Below are 22,572 nucleotides of genomic sequence, written 5' to 3'. Positions count from 1 at the left end.
CGGGAGTCTTCATGACGAGCATGTGAGCGATGAGGTCGATGATGGTCTTCACGCCTTGAGGAGGAGCTTGGGGACGAAAGGCCACCATGAGAGTAATGGTCTTCATGCCTTGAGGAGGAGCTTGATGAAGAGGAAGTAGAGCGGTGTCGACGATGGCGACCCAAGTTGGTGATGGCGCGCTCGAGGCTATCCATGCGCCGCTCCATGTTGGCATCATTGGCCGCCATTTGGCCATTCAAGTTGTCCGTAGCTTCACGAAGGAGGGCCAAGTCGTGGTTCACGGTGGAGAAGTTGTGAGCCACTTCATCGTATTGCTCATCGATGCGCGTCTCGAAGAGAGAGAGTTGCTCCTTGAACTCTTGTCGTTGCGTCCATAGGTTGTGTTGAGTAGCCAACCTCTCGGTGTTGCGAAGGATCTCTTCATCCCTATTGGTATCTCCGTTCCTATCCATGATGCAAAGACAAGAACTATGTTGTGTATGTTAGTGGAAGGAGACTACCTCGTACCCCTTACCAAGGTAAGATAGTATTGAGGCAATCCACCAAACCGAAAGCAAGATCAAGTGTATCGGGAACACACGCAAAACCACACGCAAAAGCTAGCAAATATGGTGTTAGGCGAGTGTTGTGGAAAGCCAAAAGACAAATCCAAGATCGAGTATGTTGTCAAAAGTGGGTGAGGTCCAAAAATCCAAATGTCAATGTGAAGATCACTATAAACACGGAAAAAGTTGTGGAACACACACACGAGATAAACGGGGTTAGTGCAACCAAAAGTGAGCGGAAAAGTGTATGTATAAGTGCTCGGTGTCACACTAACACAAGGAGAGCCAAAGCTTTGGTTGCAAAGGAAGAGACAACAAGATTCACACGTGGCCTCTCTTCTCCTATCTCTCTTTGCTTAAAAGCTTTTTCTCTTTTGTATATGGCGGCACTTGCACTCGTTTGTATCTTTGGTGGCACGTGGACACTTTGTATGTATGGGCGTATGGATGTATGGATGTATGGATGTATGGTGCTACTCGCACTCTTTTTGTGTTTTTGGGGCTTTTTGACGCACTATGTTAGCGTTAGCCTCGCTTTTGCTATCTTGCCACACGAGTGTTTGCTTGGGTGCCTTACTCAACGCGACACACACACCTCACAATGCGGGGCCACGTGCAATGTCTCGCAACACTAGACAAGCAATGCTCGATGGGATAGATCGCAAAAGGAAGAGGGGTTACAAGGTGACCTGCAAGTTATACCTGCGATGATGGTGGTGGTGTTGGTGGTGGTGGAGATCGCCGGAAGACGAGGTCGAAGGAGGACGCGAGGAGGCGTCCGGTCTGGGGTCCGGTTGGACCGGCTCCTGGACCGGCCTGTCCGGTTGCCGCCCGGTCAACCGGGTTTTGTGCTGGCCCGTCCGTCCAGGTCTTGCTGACCGGTGCGAAACCGGGTTTCGCGGATGAAGCTTTCTCTCTCCTGTTCTTCCCCAAACCAAATCCAAATCGACCAAAACGAAGGGAAACGATGGAATCGGAGGCTCAAAGTTGGGGAAATAGTAGATCAAGCACAACAACACCAGATCCTCGGACCAAAACCACTCAAAACGCAACCAAATCACAGATCGGTCAAGAGGCAATTTGGGGCTATTTTTGGGGATTTTTTGGAAAATTTTCTAGGGACGAAATCGGGTGGGTGGGAGGTCAAATCCGCGGTAACCAAGAGCTGCTGATACCATATGATGAGGTATCTCTGGCTCTGATTACCATATGATGAGGTCTAAGACCCCGTGTGTGGCCCGATCTCGCGGATTGACTTCGAAACCAAGGGGGAAGATGGGAAAACGCGAGGAACACGAAGAACACGGCGATGAACACGAGGAACTCCGAGACTCACGCACACACACACCCCGATACACCCGATGCTTACCTCCGTGGCTCGATGGACCACGCCAATAGAATCTCCGAGGAAGAGACACGCGGTAGAATTCCCCGGGGAGAGATTGGGATTGGAGAAGAAGAGCTTGGTGAGGGAGAGAGAGTATCTTGTACTAGAATCTCACTCAACAAGTTCCAAATCAACAACCAAGGTGCCTTGATTACAGAGGGATGATACCCAAGGGAGACTAAGCTCAAATTTAGGTTTGAGTTCAAAATAAGTCTAAAGAGCTAATGAGGGGTTCCAGCTACTTATATAGTCATACACGGCCAGCAAGGGCGAACAGGTACGCGAATGGATAAGTTAAGGCAGTTTGGTGGGGCATTCTCGTCAGGTCCGGTTTGGGGCCGGTCGGACCGGGCCTGGGACCGGGCTGTCCGGTTTGGGGCCGGTCTGACCGGGCCTGTGACCGGGCCGTCCGGTCATGGGTCCGGTCGACCGGGCGCAAACCGGGAAACCGCGGGTTTACGGCCCCTGGTCCGGCCGTCGTCCGCATGAGGGAGTTGGCCCGCTTGCGCCCGGCCGACCGGGCCTATGACCGGGCGTCCGGTTGTAGGTCCGGTCGATCGGGTCTGGACCGGCCAGCGTCCGTCTCTTCCTTGGAGCGCTTCGTGCGACGTCGGCTTCGGCTTCATGATCGTCTCCATGTCCAGTTGCTTCTCTCCTTCCCTTGACCTTGGCGTCTTCTCCTCCCCGTGGTCTTGACGCGCCTTGTACCTAATGACACATAGCACGTCGGCATGAGGTAGCAATCCATCCAAAGGGGTACCAAGATCAAGGGTGGTGAGGAGCGAGTTCACCTCATCATGAAGAGCTTTGACTCGGGCTCGTGTCATCGGTCCACTAGGGGGACTTGTTGGTCTTGGTGTAGCGACGTCGGTGACCGGGGCTACATCACCGGCACTGCCGGCCTCAAACCACCGGCACTGCCGGCCTGCTCGCACCGGCACTGCCAGCCTCAGGACACCGGCACTGCCGGCCCCACCAGCTGCAGACGCGACTCAAGCTAAGATCGCTGCTCCGGACCATCAGCGGCACTGCCGCCCCACCGGCACTGCCGGCCAACCATCACCGGCACTGCCGGCCAAGCCCCTGTTGACTTCATCTCAGCCGTTGATTTCGCATCTATGGACCAGGATAATTTATGTAGTGCCGATTTTACCCCTGTATGAATCTGGACCTATAAGTACCACACCCCTTCCTCCAGATTAGGGTTAGACTTGTTTTGAACTCAAACCTAATTTTGAGCTTAGTCTCCCTTGGGTATCATCCCTCTGTAATCAAGGCCATCCTTGTTGTTGATTGAGATATTGTTGAGTGAGATTCTAGTACAAGCTACTCTCTCTCCCTCACCAATCTCTTCTTCTCCAACACCAATCTCTCACCGGGAATTCTGCCGCGTGCCTCTTCCGGGTGATTCTATTGGCGTGGTCCATCGAGCCACGGGGGTAAGTATCGGGTGTATCGGGTTGGTGTGCGTGTGTGAGTCTCGGAGTTCCTCGTGTTCGTCGTGTTCTTCGCGTTCTTCGCACTCTCCCACCTCTTCCCTTGGATTTCGGGGTCAAGCTGCGAGATCGGGCCACACACGGGGTCTTAGACCTCATCATATGGTATCAGCAGCTCTTGGTTACCGCGGATTTGACCTCCCACCCACCCGATTTCGTTTCTAGAAAATTTCCCAAAAAAAATAGCCCCAAATTGCCTTTTGACCGATCTGTGATTTGGTTGCGTTTTGAGTGGTTTTGATCCATGGATTTCGTGCCCCTCTGGTTGATCTACGTTTTCCCCACTTTCTAGACCTCAATTCCATCGATTTCTGACGTTTTGGTCGAATTTGGGCCGCTTTTCGCGAAGAATAGCTCGAGCTGTTCGTCGTGACCGGCACTGCCGCCCCATCAGGCCGGCATCGCCGCCCGGGCCGGCACCGCCGCCGCATCCAGCCGGCATCGCGCCCCAGGCCGGCATCGCCGCCCGATTCAGGCCGGTATCGCCGCTGTGAACCAGCCAAGCTCACCAGCCACATTTCGACCACGTTTTCACCTTTGTGTTTGCTTGTTCTGGTTTGAGTGCCTTGTGTGTGAATCTAACCCGCAGCTACGACGCAAGCGACGACACTCTCGGCACCCCGACTTGCAAACGTACTCTTGATCCTTCCACCATATTGCAAGTTGTGTGATCATCACCGCCTACGACACATCGAGGTATAACTTGCAACTCCTCGCTCCTTTTGCGATCCAACCTTCCCGAGCATTGCTTGTTTAGTGTTGCGAGACATTGCACGTGGCCCCGCATTGTGAGGTGTGTGTGTCGTGTTGAGTAAAGCATCCAAGCAAACACTCGTGTGGCAAGATAGCAAAAGCGAGGCTAACGCTAACATAGTGTGTGAAAAAGCCCCAAAAACACAAAAAGAGTGCGAGTAGCACCATACATCCATACATCCATACATCCATACGCCCATACATACAAAGTATCCACGTGCCACCAAAGATACAAACGAGTGCAAGTGCCAACATATACAAGAGAGAACAAGCTTTTAAGTAAAGAGAGATACGAGAAGAGAGGCCGCGTGTGAATCTTGTTGTCTCTTCCTTTGCAACCAAAGCTTTGACTCTCCTTGTGTTAGTGTGACACCGAGCACTTATACATACACTTTTCCGCTCACTTTTGGTTGCACTAACCCCGCTTATCTCGTGTGTGTGTTCCACAACTTTTCCGTGTTTTTGTGATAACCATTTGGACACTTAATTTTTGGACCTCACCCACTTTTAACAACATACTCGATCTTGGATTTGTCTTTTGGCTTTCCACAACACTCGCCTAACACCATATTTGCTAGCTTTTGCGTGTGGTTTTGCGTGTGTTCCCGATACACTTGATCTTGCTTTCGGTTTGGTGGATTGCCTCAATACTATCTTACCTTGGTAAGGGTACGAGGTAGTCTCCTTCCACTAACATACACAACATAGTTCTTGTCTTTGCATCATGGATAGGAACGGAGATACCAATAGGGATGAAGAGATCCTTCGCAACACCGAGAGGTTGGCTACTCAACACAACCTATGGACACAACGACAAGAGTTCAAGGAGCAACTCTCCCTCTTCGAGACGCGCATTGATGAGCAATACGATGAAGTGGCTCACAACTTCTCCACCGTGAACCACGACTTGGCCCTTCTTCGTGAAGCTACGGACAACTTGAATGGCCAAATGGCGGCCAATGATGCCAACATGGAGCGGCGCATGGATAACCTCGAGCGCGCCATCACCAACTTGGGTCGCCATCGTCGACACCGCTCTACTTCATCTTCATCAAGCTCTTCCTCAAGGCATGAAGACCATTACTCTCATGGTGGCCTTTCATCCCCAAGCTCTTCTTCAAGGCGTGAAGACCATCATCGACCTCATCGCTCACATGCTCGTCATGAAGACTCCCGCTCCAACTCTAGGCGTGGAGAAATACATCGCCATGCTCGTCCACATGAGCATCCTCCACAAGCTCAAGACCTTCCACAAGATCGTCACCAAGCGGATCGCCATGCCCACCATGGGCGTGATGGCCATCCCCAAGACCAAGATCCTCAAGATCCACCTCGGCGAGATCTTCGTCGCCACCCTCGCCATGATCAACGTGGACGAGGAGAGCCTCACCGTGATCAAGATGAGAGACCCAACATTGAGCATCGTCCTCAACCGCGACAAGATCTTCAACCACATCCTCACCGTGAACCAAGTGAAGCAAGTGTTCAACTCCACCACCAACCCAATGCTATGGTTGGCCGTAGAAGACCTCCTATTCCACCTCTAGCCGCAAAAGTTGAAGGCGCCCCTCCTCGTAGAAGAAACTTGGAGGATGAAGAGAACATGTATGGCAAGCTCAAGTTCAACATGCCCAAGTTCAAAGGGGAAGACGACGCCGAAGCTTACCTCTCATGGGCACTCAAGGTGGACAAGATCTTCCGCATCCACAACTACTCTGGTGCCAAGAAAGTGGCTATGGCATCACTCGAGTTTGAAGACTACGCCAACACTTGGTGGGAGCAAGTCCTCACTCTCCGAGAAGAGAAGGGTGAACCTCCAATTGACACTTGGGAAGATATGAAGAAGGAGATGCATGCTCGCTTTGTCCCAAAGCACTACATGAAAGACCTCTTCAACAAGCTCCAAAAGTTGAAGCAAGGCACCCAAACCGTTGAGGAGTTCTACAAGGAGATGGAGCTCACTATGATGCGAGCCAACATCCAAGAATCCGAGGAGCAAACCATTGCTCGCTTCTTCAATGGCCTTACTTATCCCATCAAGAGGATTGTCGAGTTCCAACCTTACTCCAACATGGTTGAGCTAGTCCACCAAGCATCGAAGGCCGAGCGCCAAGTGATTGAGGACATCAAGTACTCCAAGGCCAAGTCCTATTTCTCCTCCAAGCTCGCTACATCGACCCCTCCTACTTCATCAACTCCTTATGCTACAAGTGCCAAGGCCGAAGCCTCCTCTACACCTTCCAAGAAACCGACTATCCAAAGTCGCATGAAGCAAACGGTCTCCTCCACCGCCTCCTCTAAGGCATCCACGGGACCCTCTAGTGTCACTTGCTTCAAGTGTGGCACCCAAGGTCACAAATCGTTTGAGTGCAAGAACACCAAGGTCATGATCACTATGGAGAATGGTGACATCGAGACTCTTGATGAGGATGAATATGAAGCCCTTGTGCAAGCCGCCGTGGCAAGTGAAGAAGCTTATGAGCAAGAAAGTGGAGAAGATCCTCTCTTATGTGAACATGACCCAAGTCCCTCACTTGTGGTCACAAGGGTGCTAACCACACAACCTCATGATATGGAAGAACAACGGTGCAACATCTTCCAAACCCGTGCCGGAATTGGTGGCAAGTCTATCAAGGTCATTATCGATGGTGGAAGTTGCCATAACCTTGCGAGCACCGAGTTGTGTGAGAAGCTCCACCTCACTCTCCGCAAACATCCTCACCCCTACCATATCCAATGGTTGAGTGACAAGGGCAACGTCAAGATACAACATACCGTCACCGTCAACTTCAAGATCGGCCCTTATGAGGACACTATCGAGTGTGACGTGGTACCCATGACGGTGTGCCACATGTTGCTTGGCCGCCCTTGGCAATATGACAAGAAGGCTATACATGATGGACTCTCCAACACATACACCTTCAAGGTCAACGACAAGAAGTTCGAGTTGCGCCCGATGACTCCTAGCCAAATCATCGCGGATAATGCGAAGGCTTTAGCGAGGGCACAACTCCGCACCCATAGTGAGATGAGAGGAGAGGGAGCGACCCACCACAAAGAGAGTGAGCGCCACAAGCCATATATGAGTGAGCCCAAGAGTGTCCTTCTAGCCACCAAGAGTGAGTGGAGAGAGCTCCAAGAGAACCCATCCACCATATTGCACTATGTGCTCATATGCAAGGGACCCGCGTCGGAGACTAACGACTTAACCAACATTCCTCCGTCTTCGTTGTCTCTTTTGCAGGAATTTCGAGACGTCTTCCCCGACGAGCTCCCTCATGGACTACCACCACTCCGCGGCATAGAACACCGCATCGACCTCATACCCGGCGCTCCGCTTCCAAACCGTGCCGCCTACCGCACCAACCCCGAAGAGACCAAGGAGATCAACCGCCAAATTCAAGATCTCCTCGCAAAAGGGTACGTCCGAGAAAGCCTTAGCCCTTGTGCGGTTCCCGTGATTCTTGAGCCTAAACCGGATGAGACGCAACGGATGTGTATGGATTGTCGCCCCATCAATGCCATTACCGTCCGTTACCGCCATCCCATTCCGCGTTTAGATGACATGCTTGATGAACTTAGTGGTGCCACGATTTTCTCCAAAGTCGATTTGCGTAGTTGTTACCATCAAATCCGCATGGCTATTGGTGATGAATGGAAAACGGCATTCAAGACCAAACTTGGTCTCTATGAATGGCTCGTTATGCCTTTTGGTCTTTCCAATGCACCATCTACTTTCATGCGCCTCATGAATCACATCTTGCGTCCTCTCATTGGCAAGAGCGTGGTTGTCTACTTTGATGATATTCTTATTTATAGCAAAAACCTCGAGGACCATGTGCAACATGTGAGAGAAGTCTTGTGCATCTTACGCCATGAAAAGCTTTATGCTAACCTCCCCAAATGCACATTTGCTCAAAACAAATTGGTGTTTCTTGGTTTTGTGGTTTCCGCTAATGGGATTGAAGTTGATTCTTCCAACGTGGAGGCCATCCATAATTGGCCTACCCCTACAAATGTTGGCCAAGTCCGAAGCTTCCATGGACTTGCCGGGTTTTACCGCCGCTTTGTGAAAGACTTTAGCACCATTGCTTGCCCTTTGAATGAGCTTACCAAGAAGAATGTTCCGTTTGTTTGGGGCAAGGCCCAACAAAATGCTTTTGATGAGTTGAAGAAACGCCTTCATCGAAGCTCCACTTCTTGTTCTTCCAAATTTTGCAAAAACTTTTGAGATTGAGTGTGACGCAAGTGGGCTTGGTATTGGTGGTGTGCTTATGCAAGAGGGCAAACCCGTGGCATACTATAGTGAGAAGTTGGATGGCGCACGCCTCAACTATCCTATATATGACAAGGAGCTCTACACTTTGGTTCGTGTTCTTGAAGTTTGGCAACACTATCTTTGGCCAAAAGAGTTTATCATTCATTCCGACCATGAGTCCTTGAAATATTTGAAAAGCCAACACAACTTGAACAAACGACATGCAAAATGGGTCGAGTTCATTGAGTCCTTCCCATATGTGATCAAATACAAGAAGGGCAAGGACAATGTTGTGGCGGATGCTCTTTCCCGCAAAAACACCCTTTTGCTAACTCGTTTGGATTTTCATGTTTTGGGACTTGAAGAGATCAAAGAACTCTATCCTTCCGATTCTTTCTTTGCTCCCATTTTTGAGAAGTGCTCCGTTGAGCGAGGAGTGGATGATTTCTATTTGCATGATGGCTATTTGTTCAAAGCTAACAAGATTTGCATTCCCGAGTCTTCGCTTCGAAAATTGCTTTTGCAAGAGTCTCATGGAGGAGGTCTTATGGGCCACTTTGGCCGTGACAAGACATATGCCATGCTCTCAACCCACTACTATTGGCCAAAGATGAAGCGAGATGTGGAGCGCCTTTGCCGTCGGTGCACAACATGCTTACAAGCTAAGTCTACCTCCAACCCTTATGGTCTCTACATGCCATTACCTATTCCTTATGCACCATGGACAGATATTAGCATGGATTTCGTTCTAGGCTTGCCTCGTACTAAGCATGGTCATGATTCCATATTTGTTGTAGTGGATAGATTCTCTAAGATGGCTCATTTCATACCTTGCCATAAGAGCGACGATGCTTCACACATTGCTTCATTGTTTTTCAGGGAAATCGTTCGCCTACATGGAGTACCGCAAAGCATTGTGTCGGATCGAGACGTCAAGTTCATGAGCTATCTTTGGAAGTCGATCATGGCGAAGTTTGGAGTCAAGCTCTTGTTCTCATCATCATCGCACCCGCAAACGGACGGCCAAACGGAAGTGGTCAATCGAAGCCTCTCCACCCTCCTACGGTCCTCGTGAAGAAAAACTTGAGGTCATGGGAGGAGTGCCTCCCTCACGCCGAGTTCGCCTACAACCGCGCCAAGCACAAGACTACATCAAGGAGCCCCTTCATGGTCGTCTACGGCTTCGAACCTTACACGGCACTCGACATACTTCCGCTTCCTCCACGAGCGCATCAACATGGACTTCGACAAGCGCGCCGCCGCCGTCAAGAAACTACATGAAGAGACAAGGGCAACCATACAAGCACATGTTCTTCGTCAAGCCAACCACATCAACGCCAAGAAGAAGGCAAGGATATTCGAAGAAGGAGACCTCGTTTGGATCCACCTCCGGAAGGAACGGTTCCCCCATGAGCGCAACTCCAAGCTCAAGCCAAGAGGAGATGGCCCCTTCAAGGTCCTCAAACGCATCAACGACAACGCTTACGTCATCGACATACCAACATCCAAGTACTTGGTGAGAAACACGTTCAACGTCTCGGATTTGTCACCCTATCATGGAGATGAGGAAGTGCAAGAGTCGAGGACGACTCTTTCCCAAGGGGGGGGGGAGATGATGTAGCCCCGGTCACCGACGTCGCTACACCAAGACCAACAAGTCCCCCAAGTGGACCGATGACACGAGCCCGAGTCAAAGCGCTACATGATAAGGTGAACTCACTCCTCACTACCCTTGATCTTGATACCCCATTGACGGATCGCTACCTCAGGCCGATATGCTTTGTGTTATCGATATAAACCTCGAGAGAAGGACGTCGCAGCAGACCCGAAGATGGACAAGGAAGGAGGAGGAGAAGAGTGGCCGCCGAAGGACTCCCCTCGGGGCCGGCATCGCCGCCTCCAGTGCACCGGCATCGCTGGCTGCTCACCCGACACCGCCGGCCTCAAACCACCGGCATCGCTGCTCTGCACCGGCATCGCCGGCTCAGACACCGGCACCGCTGCCGGCCCCACCATGCAGACGCGACCAGCGCACTGCCGGCCTCGGACCAATGCACTGCGGCCCCACCGGCATCGCTGGCCAACCATCACCGGCACTGCCGGCCAAGCCCCTGGTGAAATCATCTCAGCCGATGCTTTCGCATCTATGGAGCAGGGTAATTTATGTAGTGCCGATTTTACCCCTGTACGAATCTGGACCTATAAGTACCTCACCCCTTCCTCCAGATTAGGGTTAGACTTGTTTTGAACTCAAACCTAATTTTGAGCTTAGTCTCCCTTGGGTATCATCCCTCTGTAATCAAGGCCATCCTTGTTGTTGATTGAGATATTGTTGAGTGAGATTCTAGTACAAGCTACTCTCTCTCCCTCACCAATCTCTTCTTCTCCAACACCAATCTCTCACCGGGAATTCTGCCGCGTGCCTCTTCCGGGTGATTCTATTGGCGTGGTCCATCGAGCCACGGGGGTAAGTATCGGGTGTATCGGGTTGGTGTGTGTGTGTGAGTCTCGGAGTTCCTCGTGTTCGTCGTGTTCTTCGCGTTCTTCGCACTCTCCCACCTCTTCCCTTGGATTTCGGGGTCAAGCTGCGAGATCGGGCCACACACGGGGTCTTAGACCTCATCAGAAGGGACATTCAAGCGTTGGTGTCATCTACCTCCTCTACACATTCATGAAGACTCATCGTCGAGGACGACTCTTTTTCAAGTGGGGGGAGATGATGTAGCCCGACCTACGGTCTTCGCTTCATCATGTGCTTCAACGACAAGAACCACACTCAAGGCCGAGGTCATGGAGGCATGGAAGAGAAGAAGGAAGAAGAGCGCCCGAGGTCGCCAAGAAGAGACGGCGCATGAAGCACGACTGCTCGGATTATCCGCCCCACTAAGGCCGGACAATCCGCCCCCCTATGTGTCCAAGTCAATTCGGGCCAAGTCCCATGTACCCCCCTTGTATGCCTAAACTACCCCTCCTTAGTGGCTCCCTATATATAGGCTCCCACCTCCCCCTTCATTAGGTTAGGAATGAACTTGAGAGAATTAGGCTCATGCCTCCACCATCCCTTTGGGATTAGGGAAACCCCCTCCTTAGATTTACCCAAATCTATTGTACAAGGCACTCCTTATATGATTAGTCTCTCACACTCGTGATTCAACCACCGGTCTCTCACTCGTGTGATTCTACCGATCGTATACCGATCTTCCTCTCGGGGATTCTACCGCGTGTCTCTCTCTTGAGAGATTCTATCGGGATAGTGGTTCGGGCTATCGGGAGTAAACCGGAATTGTATCGGGTTGGTGTGTGTTTGCGTGTGTTCATCGTGTTCATCGCCGTGTTCTTCGTGTTCTTCCTCTCCCCCGCCTTTCCCTCGGTCAATTCGTGAGATCGGGCAACCCACGTGGCCTTAGGCCGCATCATCGTGTCAGTTTTGTTACTCCGAGTCCACATAGCGTACAGTGCGTTTGTTCCCAACCATAGACACAGCCTATCGATATAACGTGACTAGGAACTTCCCCAGAAGAGACTAGTTTTACCGCTCGACAGGCTGCTCGTTAGGGTTTTGGTGCTTTGCAATTTCTGTTGGCCGTGTTATCAAGGAGTTGTGTCAGAAAATCAAAAAAAAAAAACAAAAAGAGAAAATTGAAAAGAAGCAAAAAGAGCTACATAGCTGCGTGTGTTCTACAAATAGAAAATCCAAAAAGAAAAGTGTTGTGCTAGTTGAATCAAGTGAAGGCCTAAGTTTACTTTCCTGCACCCGTAGTTGAGCAATCTTGTGCCTGTCTCGTTGAGCTTTGCTAGCGTCTCTCTAGTGCATTGCAACTTTTCCCACATATAGTTGCATTGCCCCATTATATCGCCTTGTGTGAGTATCATTGGTTGTCTACGGTCAGCGCTAGAGCTTGTTATTGGTGCAAATAGGTAGCCCACCTACAGCCCCACATATATCCTGCTTTGTCGTGTGATTTGTTCTTATACCCTTGATATTCGCTTCGCTACATCCGTGCACTAGTCCGTCAATCCAAGTTGGTAAGCAATACTAATTCACTTTGGAGCGGTAAGATTTACCTTTCTTATCAGTTTTGAGTGAGTTGTGAGAGTACCACCAAAGATCTTTGTTTAGTGCACTAACCTACTAATCATGTCTTCTACCGAGAATGTTGATGTGATGCAGAAAAAGGACGCCGCTACCCCGGTTACTTGGCGTGAATTTGAGGCACTTCGTGATCACATGCAACGTGAAATACGAGTTGCTAGTGATGTGTTGGACAAGGATATTCAGAGTGTTCACTTGAAGGTCGACGAGACTACTACAGCGGTTAACACCGTTCAAACGTCGGTGACGACTCTTCAAGCATCTATACAAGCTTTGACAACCGCCGTTGGTGAGATACGTACAATGGTGCAACAACAACCACCACCTGATGAAGATGGCAGTGTGCAAGGTGACAATGCTGAAGCTGCTAATGCTCAAGGGCGTGGTGTTGGTCGTGGTCTTGGACGTGGCGTTGGAGATGCGTTCCGTGGTCGTGGTTTTGTCCCCGTCGGAGCCCAACGTGTTCCTCAACAACAAGACGATGGTTTGGGTAAGCCCAAGTTCTCAATTCCCAGATTTGAAGGAGGTACTGATGTTGAAGAATATCTTACATGGGAGCTGAAGATTGAGAGATTATGGCGTTTACATCCTGACTATACTGAAGATAGGAAGATCAAGCTTGCTTCCTCTGAATTTGATGGCTATGCATTGCGTTGGTGGGATAGACTTGTTCGTGCTCGAGAAGAAGATGGTGAGCTGCCTATTATCACATGGCGTGCTATGAAGGCGGCAATGAGAGCTCGTTTTGTGCCTACCAATTACTTGCGTTCCGTCTTTGACAAGTTGACCCAATTGAAGCAAGGTGTGTTGACGGTTGATGCTTACTACATGGAGATGGAGATGCTTATGCAGCGTGCCCGTGTCCGTGAGTCTCTTGAGATGACACTACAGCGTTTTCTGAATGGTCTGCGGTTTAATATCAAGGGAATTGTGCGTCATCACAGCTACGCTACTATGAATGAGCTACTACATCATGCAAGAGAAGCTGAGTCACAATTGGCTGAAGAAGCGCAACAGAGGGGCCGTGCTACAGGCGCAGGGCGCTACACGCCTAGGCCGCCGCCTTCTACGGTGCCATCTACGCGTCCTATGGATGTTCCTACTTCGTCTAGCAAGCCGGTCTCTAGTGTCACCAACACAAAGAAGCCCGCTCCTGCAGCAAGTGGAACTAGTTCTAACATGTCGACAGCGCGCAACCGTGATATGGTTTGTCATACATGTGGTGGCAAGGGTCATTTCAAGAAGGATTGTCCTAATCGTAAAGTTATGATAATTAATGAGGACAATGAGTATGAAACTGGAGATGATGCTGATCCAGATGCTCCGTATGAGGATGATTATGACAGTGATGGGTTTGATGCTTTCCCTTCTGAAGCTCAAACTATTGTTGTCTCGCAGCGTGTTCTTAATGTGCAGTCAAGTGCATCTACACAGCGCTGTAATTTGTTCCAAACAAAGGCACTAGTTGGTCCTGATAAAGCTTGCAAGGTCATTACTGATGGCGGGAGTTGTCGCAATCTAGCAAGCAAAGAGTTATGTGCCAAGCTGAAACTGAAGTATCTACCACACCCACATCCATATTATATTCAGTGGTTGAGCAATAATGGTGAGATGAAGGTGAGCCACATGGTGCGAGTTGATTTTGAGATTGGACCGTATAAGGATTCCATTGATTTTGATGTGGTTCCTATGACGGTTTGTCACCTGCTGTTGGGCCGGCCATGGCTCTATGACCGTTCTGTGCAACACAATGGCCGCGCCAATACATATCACTTGGAGTTCAAGGGCAAGAAAATTAACTTACAGCCTATGTCACCCCAGCAAATTGTCAATGAGTCTCGTCAGAAGATTGAAGTAAACTTGGAGGATGCATCCATAGATAGACGAGAGAATTGTAATGCCGTGAGTGATATAACGAAAAGTGAGAGAGTGAATTCCTTAGTCTCATTAGCCACCAAACAAGACATGAGAGAATTTTGTGAGGATCCTACAGCCATGCCTATTGTGCTCATGTACAAGGGTACGGTTTTGGTTTCTAACGACATGACCCCTCTTCCTCTTGGTGTTTCTAATGTTTTGTAGGAATTCAGCGACGTGTTTCCGGAAGAGGTACCCGCAGGACTTCCACCATTGCGAGGTATTGAGCATCAAATTGACTTGATCCCCGGAGCATCGCTGCCCAATAGGGCGCCATATAGAATGAATCCCGAAGAAACGAAGGAGATACAGAAGCAAGTACAAGCGCTACTCGACAAAGGTTATATCCGCATAAGCCTTAGTCCTTGTGATGTTCCTGTTATTCTTGTTCCTAAGAAAGATGGTACATGGCGTATGTGCGTAGATTGTAGAGCGATAAACAACATTACTATTCGATATCGTCATCCTATTCCCCGTTTAGAGGATATGTGATGAGGTCTAAGACCCCGTGTGTGGCCCGATCTCGCGGTTGACCCGAAATCCAAAGGGAAAGGAGAGGGAGAGCGCGAAGAACACGATGAACACGAAGAACATGAGGAACTCACGCACGCACACCTACCCGATACAACCGATTACTTACCCCCGTGGCTCGATGGACCACGCCGATAGAATCTCCTACGGAAGAGACCGCGGTAGAATTCCGAGGAGAGAGACCGGTGTTGGAGAAGGAGATCGGAGAGGGAGAGAGAGTGCTCGCACTAGAATCTCACTCACAGATCTAGATCAACAACAAGGGTTGCCTTGATTACAGAGGGATGAAACCCTAGGGAGACAAAGCTCATATCCATGTTTAAGCTATCATCTTGTCTAACCCTAATTTGGGGAGAGGGATGAGCTATATATAGGCCCAGATCCGTCCAGGGGTAAAAGGGGCATTACAATAAAGTATTGGTGACCATAGATGATAAATAGACGGTTGGGATGAAGTCAACTCGGGAGGGGCCGGCAGTGCCGGTCAGGATCCGGCGGCAGTGCCGGCCTGGGTCTTCGAGGCGTCATCAGCAGGTGGGGCCGGCAGTGCCGGCGTCTGGGGGCCGGCAAGGCCGGGTGAGCAGCCGGCAGCTGCTGGCGATCTGAGGCCGGCAGCAGCCGGTGGGGCCGGCAGTGCCGGGGAAGATGGGCCGGCAGCGTCGGGGTGCGCCCACCGGCGTGCCGGCCAAGTGGGGCGGCGTGCCGGCCTTGTCGTGGCCGGGCGGCCGGAGCCCTTCTCCTTCTTCTGCTTCTTCTTCCATCTTCCTTGCACCATGATGAATGGCTCCTCTTCCCTTCCCTCGCTTCCTTGCACCATGGGTGTTCCTCCTCTCCGGTTCCTCGATGATTCTTGTACCTAATGATATGTAGCACACCGATATGAGGTAGCATTCCATTCAAGGTATTGACGAGGTCGAGTATCGAGAGGAAGGAGTTCACCTTGTCGCGTGTAGCGTGGTTTAGGGTTGAAGGTCCACTTGGGGGACTCTTTGGCCATGGTGTAGCGTCGACGATAGGCGGGGTTGCACTTGATGGTCTTGGTGTAGCAACGTCGGTGACCGGGGCTACATCATCTCCCCCCCCTTGGGGAAGAGTCGTCCTCGACTCTTGTTCTTTCTCACCGACGGTGTAGTCCATGACGACTCGCCCATGTTGTGGTAGAGGGATAAAGTCGCGGTCGAAGAAGAACTTGGGGAAAAACGAGTTGCAAATGGAAAGCTCGTGGATGCCAATTTCGTGATCGGCGCACAAGAGGCTCTCAATCCAATACGAAGCATCAAGTCGTTTCTCCAAGAGGCATTTGGCAAAAATGGGAAACCAAAGTGTGTCGATGTATCCAAAATTTGGAAGGGCAAAAATTTGTGCATGTAAGAGTTGTAATGTGTAAAAAATGTGTGGTGTAGCATTGTCCCAAACAAGTGGAACAAACAAAAGGCAAGTGTCGGCGGCAAAATTTGGGGCAAAATTGTTATGTGCAATGGCAAAGCTATGGAGACTTCTAGCTTGGGAAAGTATGGTTGGCGTGAGCCAAGTATGGGTATCCTCAAGTGTCAAAGAATCCATTTCAATTGCCAAAGATGAAATGAGAAATCCAAAGAAGAGCAACTTTATGAATGACATGTGGCACAAGATGCATAAGGTGTCTCTCACATGTATAACATGGTCCTTGAGATTCTCGAAGTGTATGATGAAAGCATCAAGACATACAACAACCATTGTGCCAACAAGATGTGTCAAGATATGTTGCATAAGAAGCAAAAGAGGTGACGAGGCATTGGTCCAAACCGGAAGCTCGACAAGACAAGCCGGAAACACACGAGGGCGAAGGCGTTTGGGAACATACCCTTTGGCGTGAATCCCATGGGTTGGATCATGTATCTCGTCCGTGTTGGGGTAGCTCTCAATTGCGCGTTTCGTGAGCTCATGCTCCGTAGCGGTGGAAGTTGTCATTCGTGTACCTATACACACAAAAGAGAAAACAAAAAGCGTGTGTGCATGGTAGAGGAACACATCATCCATCATGATGTTCCATGTCTTGTGCACATCACCATTAGTGTCAATCAAGATAGTATGAAATGCATGGCGATGATGCATATGGCAAGAAGGTGCATTCATGGCATGTGGTAACTCATGATCATCAAAAATTGAGAAGGCTATGGGGGCCATCTCATGGACAATGAAATAAGCATTCTTGCATACCAAGCATAAGAAAGAGCAATTGTTCACAATCTTGGATGCAACGATCATGGAGTAGTGCAAACATTTTGGGCAAAGCATGTGGAAGCTAATAGCATCATTGTCATTATCATTGCAAGCAATACATGGTAAAGAGCAAGTGGTCGACATATTGCAAGCAATGGTGGAAAAATTGAAGCTCTCATAGCATGGCATGGTCATGGTATCACAAGAACTCACTTCCACATGATCAACAATGTTATCAAGCAAAGCATCACATGGGAAAGTGAAAGTAGCATGTGAAGTAGCAAATGGATCATCGAGATCATGCATGCACTCATAAGTCATCATGTCCACTAGTGGGATCATGGCATCATCAACACCTATGTTGTTACCTTTGTAGGCCGACTCATTTGAGGTAGGTGTTGTGGAAGTAGGAGGATCCATGTGGTCGACATGTCCATCTTGGAGCAAGCATGGTGAGATATCATCATCTTCATGCACCATGTACATCGTCTCCATGAGCGGGAACTCGTCCTCTGTGGAACCTAGTGCAACATAAGAAGACACAAACGAGGGAGAGGTTAATGTGTTAGCAAATGCGATGTCCTCCATGGACCTATCATCTACCTCTCTCAACTCACTTTGTGTATCACTCATGTCCTCCAAATGGAAGCACTCAAACTCGCATATGGGGTGGAAGTCACTCAACTCACTATCAATCTCACTCAAGTGGGCTAAGTGGCTCTCATCCTCACATGGGATTGGTACCAACTCATCAATGAAGCATAGGGAGTAGGCTCGACTTTCTCATCTCCATGCGCCTCCTTGGTTGAAGGGAAATTCGCATGCTCAACCATCTCAACTCCATGCGCCTCCGTAGGTGAAGGGAGAATCCCATGCTCACCATGCTCAACTCCATCGCCTCCCAAGTCATCCTCAAGCGGTGGCGTCGTGGTGTAGTAGAGAGCTAGGCTCGGATCCACATCAACCTTGAGTTGACCTTGGCGATCTTCATCTTGAAGTGTGGGCGCGATAGGCATCTTGGAGACTTGTGCATTGAGCTCGTCGAAGTAGAGCTTCTTGGCGCTTGGCGTTGTGCATTGCCATGCCACGTGACCCTTTGCCTTGCACACCTCACATAGGAGATTGGGACATTCCCGTGGAGGGTGGCCTTGTTGCTTGCACTTGTAGCATCGGAGTCCATAGGCATGTGACGAGGTAGGGGCCATTGTGGTGGTGGCGCAAGAGGTAGAAGTCGCCTCATGAGGAAGGTATGCGCGATGTGCACTTGCCATCCTCGGAGTGGTAGACACCGTATGGTGGCGGTGGTCGTCTTCATGTCGAGGCTCTCGTCTTCGGGCATCATCACCATGGCTTGAGTGGTGTCGTCGAAGATCCGTGGAAGATGTTTGTCGATGGCGCTCATGGAGTGGCTTGTGTCGGTGAAGATCACGTGGTGACATGTGTCGATGGGATCCATGAGATGGTGGTGGTCGACGACGATCATGTGATGGTATGTGTCGATGACGATCCTCAACATGCCTAGATGATGGCTCATGTGGCTTGGCATGTCGCTTGTGGCGCCTTGTGGAGCTTGGAGAAGAGTGTCGACGACGATCATGTTGGGGACGCTCTTGATGCTCCATATGATGTACTTGAGGTCGACGATCTTGTGCATAAGCACGCTCATGGTGGTGCCTTGTGGAGCTCGGAGTAGTGTGTCGATGACGCTCATGTTGAGGACGCTCTTGGTGAACCATATGATGGCGCCATCGTGGAGGTCCTCCATCTTCATATGTAGCTCCCTTGGCCAAGTATGGATACGAGGGCGCATCGTCTTTGCTCCGTGTGGAGACTAGGTGAGGCTCCGCCATGGTGTCGATGTCGAAGTCGTGGCGTTGCTCCACCATGTCGTCCATGAGTAGTGAGCTTGATGTAGCCCCGGTCACCGACGTTGCTACACCAAGACCAACAAGTCCCCCAAGTGGACCGATGACACGAGCCCGAGTCAAAGCTCTTCATGATGAGGTGAACTCGCTCCTCACCACCCTTGATCTTGGTACCCCTTTGGATGGATTGCTACCTCATGCCGACGTGCTATGTGTCATTAGGTACAAGGCGCGTCAAGACCACGGAGAGGAGGAGACGCCAAGGTCAAGGGAAGGAGAGAAGCAACTGGACATGGAGATGATCATGAAGCCGAAGCCGACGTCGCACGAAGCGCTCCAAGGAAGAGACGGACGCTGGCCGGTCCAGGACCCGGTCAGACCGGACCTACAACCGGACGCCCCGGTCATAGGCCCGGTCGACCGGGCGCAAACCGGGCCAGCTCCTCAGATCGGACGACGACCGGACCAGGACGGAACTTCGCAGTTTCCCGGTTTGCGCCCGGTCGACCGGACCCATGACCGGACGGCCCGGTCACAGACCCGGTCAGACCGGCCCCAAACCGGACAGCCCGGTCCCAGGCCCGGTCCGACCGGCCCCAAACCGGACCTGACGAGAATGCCCCCACCAAACTGCCTTAACTTATCCATTCGCGTACCTGTTCGCCCTTGCTGGCCGTGTATGACTATATAAGTAGCTGGAACCCCTCATTAGCTCTTTAGACTTGTTTTGAACTCAAACCTAAATTTGAGCTTAGTCTCCCTTGGGTATCATCCCTCTGTAATCAAGGCACCTCGGTTGTTGATTTGGAACTTGTTGAGTGAGATTCTAGTACAAGATACTCTCTCTCCCTCACCAAGCTCTTCTTCTCCAATCCCAATCTCTCACCGCGAATTCTGCCGCGAGCCTCTTCCGGGTGATTCTATTGGCGTGGTCCATCGAGCCACGGAGGTAAGCATCGGGTGTATCGGGGTGTGTGTGTGCGTGAGTCTCGGAGTTCCTCGTGTTCATCGCCGTGTTCTTCGTGTTCCTCGCGTTTTTCCCATCTTCCCCCTTGGTTTCGAAGTCAATCCGCAAGATCGGGCCACACACGGGTCTTAGACCTCATCATATGGTATCAGAGCTCTTCATATGGTATCAGAGCTCTTCATATGGTATCAGAGCTCTTCATATGGTTGTTGATTTGGAACTTGTTGAGTGAGATTCTAGTACAAGATACTCTCTCTCCCTCACCAAGCTCTTCTTCTCCAATCCCAATCTCTCACCGGGAATTCTGCCGCGTGCCTCTTCCGGGTGATTCTATTGGCGTGGTCCATCGAGCCACGGAGGTAAGCATCGGGTGTATCGGGGTGTGTGTGTGCGTGAGTCTCGGAGTTCCTCGTGTTCATCGCCGTGTTCTTCGTGTTCCTCGCGTTTTTCCCATCTTCCCCCTTGGTTTCGAAGTCAATCCGCAAGATCGGGCCACACACGGGTCTTAGACCTCATCATATGGTATCAGCAGCTCTTGGTTACCGCGGATTTGACCTCCCACCCACCCGATTTCGTTCCTAGAAAATTTTTCAAAAAAAATCCCCAAAAATAGCCCTAAATTGCCTCTTGACCGATCTGTGATTTGGTTGCGTTTTGAGTGGTTTTGGTCCGTGGATCTGGTGTTGTTGTGCTTGATCTACTATTTCCCCAACTTTTAGCCTCCAATTCCATCGTTTCCCTTCGATTTGGTCGATTTGGCTTGGTTTTCGTGAAGAACAGGAGAGAGAAACCTTCATCCCGCGAAATCCGGTTTCGAACCCGGTCAACCGGGCCACAGACCGGACGGCCCAGCACAGAACCCGGTCGACCGGGCGGCAACCGGACAGGCCGGTCCAGGAGCCGGTCCAACCGGACCCCAGACCGGGCGCAGCAACGCCCCCTCCTTCGACCTCGACATCCGGCGATCTCCACCACCACCACCACCACCACCATCATCGCAGGTATAACTTGCAGGTCACCTTGTAACCCCTCTTCCTTTTGCGATCTATCCCATCGAGCATTGCTTGTCTAGTGTTGCGAGACATTGCACGTGGCCCCGCATTGTGAGGTGTGTGTGTCGCGTTGAGTAAGGCACCCAAGCAAACACTCGTGTGGCAAGATAGCAAAAGCGAGGCTAACGCTAACATAGTGCGTCAAAAAGCCCCAAAAACACAAAAAGAGTGCGAGTAGCACCATACATCCATACATCCATACATCCATACGCCCATACATACAAAGTGTCCACGTGCCACCAAAGATACAAACGAGTGCAAGTGCCGCCATATACAAAAGAGAAAAAGGTTTTAAGCAAAGAGAGATAGGAGAAGAGAGGCCACGTGTGAATCTTGTTGTCTCTTCCTTTGCAACCAAAGCTTTGGCTCTCCTTGTGTTAGTGTGACACCGAGCACTTATACATACACTTTTCCGCTCACTTTTGGTTGCACTAACCCCGTTTATCTCGTGTGTGTGTTCCACATCTTTTTCTGTGTTTATAGTGATCTTCACATTGACATTTGGATTTTTGGACCTCACCCACTTTTAACAACATACTTGATCTTGGATTTGTCTTTTGGCTTTCCACAACACTCGCCTAACACCATATTTGCTAGCTTTTGCGTGTGGTTTTGCGTGTGTCCCCGATACACTTGATCTTGCTTTCGGTTTGGTGGATTGCCTCAATACTATCTTACCTTGGTAAGGGTACGAGGTAGTCTCCTTCCACTAACATACACAACATAGTTCTTGTCTTTGCATCATGGATAGGACCGGAGATACCAATAGGGATGAAGAGATCCTTCGCAACACCGAGAGGTTGGCTACTCAACACAACCTATGGACGCAACGACAAGAGTTCAAGGAGCAACTCTCTCTCTTCGAGACGCGCATCGATGAGCAATACAATGAGGTGGCTCACAACTTCTCCACCGTCAACCAAGACTTGGCCCTTCTTCGTGAAGCTACGGACAACTTGAATGGCCAAATGGCGGCCAATGATGCCAACATGGAGCGGCGCATGGATAGCCTCGAGCGCGCCATCACCAACTTGAGTCGCCATCGTCGACACCGCTCTACTTCCTCTTCATCAAGCTCTTCCTCAAGGCATGAAGACCATTACTCTCATGGTGGCCTTTCGTCCCCAAGCTCCTCCTCAAGGCGTGAAGACCATCATCGACCTCATCGCTCACATGCTCGTCATGAAGACTCCCGCTCCAACTCTAGGCGTGGAGAAATACATCGCCATGCTCGTCCGCATGAGCGTCCTCCACAAGCTCAAGGCCTTCAACAAGATCGTCACCAAGCGGATCGCCATGCTCACCATGGGCGTGATGGCCATCCACAAGACCAAGATCCTCAAGATCCACCTCGGCGAGATCTTCGTCGCCACCCTCACCATGACCAACGTGGACGAGGAGAGCCTCACCATGATCAAGATGAGAGACCCAACATTGAGCATCGTCCTCAACCGCGACAAGATCTTCAACCACATCCTCACCGTGAACCAAGTGAAGCAAGTGTTC

Source organism: Lolium perenne, chromosome 3 (genome assembly GCF_019359855.2).
Source record: "Lolium perenne isolate Kyuss_39 chromosome 3, Kyuss_2.0, whole genome shotgun sequence".
Lineage (NCBI taxonomy): Eukaryota > Viridiplantae > Streptophyta > Magnoliopsida > Poales > Poaceae > Lolium > Lolium perenne.
The sequence above is the reverse complement of the archived record's forward strand: the minus strand, read 5'-3'. Positions refer to the sequence as shown.